Source organism: Helianthus annuus, chromosome 4, assembly GCF_002127325.2.
Source record: "Helianthus annuus cultivar XRQ/B chromosome 4, HanXRQr2.0-SUNRISE, whole genome shotgun sequence".
NCBI lineage: Eukaryota > Viridiplantae > Streptophyta > Magnoliopsida > Asterales > Asteraceae > Helianthus > Helianthus annuus.
In genome coordinates this window covers 37,608,109-37,611,044 of record NC_035436.2, presented here as the reverse complement: position 1 = coordinate 37,611,044, position 2,936 = coordinate 37,608,109, and the positions used below count along the sequence as shown (strand labels likewise).

At 30.0% G+C, this 2,936-nt stretch overlaps 1 long non-coding RNA gene across 1 annotated transcript; it reads right to left on the bottom strand.

The window, feature by feature from the left end:
- Window positions 1-283: 283 nt before the first annotated feature.
- LOC118491645 lies at window positions 284-640 on the bottom strand. The gene is made up of 2 exons (XR_004891694.1): window positions 527-640; window positions 284-445 (listed from the first exon to the last, which is right to left on the bottom strand). It is a non-coding gene; the product is annotated as an uncharacterized LOC118491645 (long non-coding RNA).
- Window positions 641-2,936: the final 2,296 nt, after the last annotated feature.

Sequence of the window (2,936 nt, the reverse complement as noted above, 5' to 3'; positions counted from 1 at the left end):
CTATAGACAACTTAAATAGCGTCCTAAAAAACATATTAGAACACTTTTACAATGTTCTAATATGTGATTACCTACGTTTAATCTTTTGATACACGTACAAGCGTCGTTAAAAATTAATTTAAAGACCCTTATGATGTAACGTTATAGCTACTTTAATATCAAGAAAATGGTCCTAATATCCCAAATAAGTTTATAAAACCAATTTTATAAATAGACCATCACCATATAACATCCTAATAGTTATTGTATAACATCAACTAATGAAAGAAATAAAACTTCATTCTATTTCAAATAAGCATGTTCATAACAAAAACACTAACCATAAATAAGTTATAACATTATCTAACATAAAGTCTTAACATTTAACAAAGAAATTAAAAGCAATTAAAGAAATAAGAAGCATAAAATCTTGAGTCATCATGCGCCCTCAATCCTCATGGACTACCTACAAATAAACCATCCATGTATAAGCATTAAGTTCCATGATATTAAAATTATTTGTATCACAAGTTTAACAAATACATACCGAGATGAATGGATAGGGCCATGCGATGGATGCACCAATACAATCTTGAATTGTAGAAAATAAACCATATGGCTTGAGCCCAAGCCTAAAAACTAGCTTATTTAATAAATAAGCCCAAGCCTGAAATTCCTTTATCGAACCCGAGTTTGAAAAATTACCTAGCAGCCGAGCTTGAGCTTTAAAAACAAAGCTTGAATCGAACTGAGCTCGAGCTTTCATAACTTATATGAGCTTGGGCTTGGCTCGGCTTGTTTGCAACCCTGTTACTTGAACCCGTTTTAGACCATATATCCTTGCTAGTTATGCTCTGCAATATAAAAGATTGTCAAATATCTCAGTCACATACCTCAAGTTCTTGTTTGCCATGTACACACGGGTCATTTATACGAGTATTTCATGGTCAACAATAAAGCAACCAATTTTTACATTATCAAATCCCAAAACATAATTTTTAGAAATTTCTCGTGCAACTATATATCACACATTCACACAGACCTTTTTGAAGTTATTGACTTATTGTAAAGGAATTCAGTAACTAAGCTTCCAAAGTAAGAAATATTAAAGTAGAGTTTAAGTGATCATATCTTGTTTGTTATAATGCCTAATTGAGCGACCTGTGAACAACTGTGAAATTTAGTCTTGCTTTTTAGCCAAATTTGTTGAAATAAGCATGTTAAGAATTTGTTGTTTATTTGTACACCTAATCACATCCATTGTTATGGCAATTTGGGTATCTTGTGCTTTGAAGCCTTAAGGGAAATAACACTATTGAAACTGAATATTTCTTGCTGGTAGCAAATGATTAGTTGTACAAATATTAGTACTAGAAAATATCATAATAGTTATAGCATATAAAATGTTGCATTATGCATCTATTAAGCATTAAATTTATATGTATTACTGTGTATGCTTATATTTTAATCACGACCAGTTTGTTCACTATTTTTATCAATTAGTAAGGGTAGAAGATCATATATGTAAATTTTGGACCCATTATTAGATTTAGATTTTGTTTTCATTATTATTAGTTTTTTTTATTTTATTATTATATAACATTATATAAATCCTCTAATTTTTATTTTTTTATTCTTTTGAACTATTTTTAATTCTTGGAATTAGGTTGAATTTGTGCAAGTTATCTTGTTTGGTGAGTTAGCTACTTGATAATTGTATAGATTCTTGGTTAACCTTTAATCTTCCTCCTTTTAGGTAAGCCTTTCGATAACCTTTTGTTCAATATTTATTTTGATTTTGTGAAATTACAGCTTGAATCTTGTGTTTTTTTCTTTTTTTGTATGCGTATTCTATTTGAATTGGATTTACGTGATTTGTAGAGAGTTCTATTGTAAGATCATTCAAAAAAGGGTTTAATTTGGAAGCTTAGTTACTGAATTCCTTTACAATAAGTCAATAACTTCAAAAAGGTCTGTGTGAATGTGTGATATATAGTTGCACGAGAAATTTCTAAAAATTATGTTTTGGGATTTGATAATGTAAAAATTGGTTGCTTTATTGTTGACCATGAAATACTCGTATTAATGACCCGTGTGTACATGGCAAACAAGAACTTGAGGTATGTGACTGAGATATTTGACAATCTTTTATATTGCAGAGCATAACTAGCAAGGATATATGGTCTAAAACGGGTTCAAGTAATAGGGTTGCAAACAAGCCGAGCCAAGCCCAAGCTCATATAAGTTATGAAAGCTCGAGCTCAGTTCAAATTCAAGCTTTGTTTTTAAAGCTCAAGCTCGGCTGCTAGGTAATTTTTCAAACTCGGGTTCGATAAAGGAATTTCAGGCTTGGGCTTATTTATTAAATAAGCTAGTTTTTAGGCTTGGGCTCAAGCCATATGGTTTATTTTCTACAATTCAAGATTGTATTGGTGCATCCATCGCATGGCCCTATCCATTCATCTCGGTATGTATTTGTTAAACTTGTGATACAAATAATTTTAATATCATGGAACTTAATGCTTATACATGGATGGTTTATTTGTATGTAGTCCATGAGGATTGAGGGCGCATGATGACTCAAGATTTTATGCTTCTTATTTCTTTAATTGCTTTTAATTTCTTTGTTAAATGTTAAGACTTTATGTTAGATAATGTTATAACTTATTTATGGTTAGTGTTTTTGTTATGAACATGCTTATTTGAAATAAAATGAAGTTTTATTTCTTTCATTAGTTGATGTTATACAATAACTATTAGGATGTTATATGGTGATGGTCTATTTATAAAATTGGTTTTATAAACTTATTTGGGATATTAGGACCATTTTCTTGATATTAAAGTAGCTATAACGTTACATCATAAGGGTCTTTAAATTAATTTTTAACGACGCTTGTACGTGTATCAAAAGATTAAACGTAGGTAATCACATATTAGAACATTGTAAAAGTGTTCTA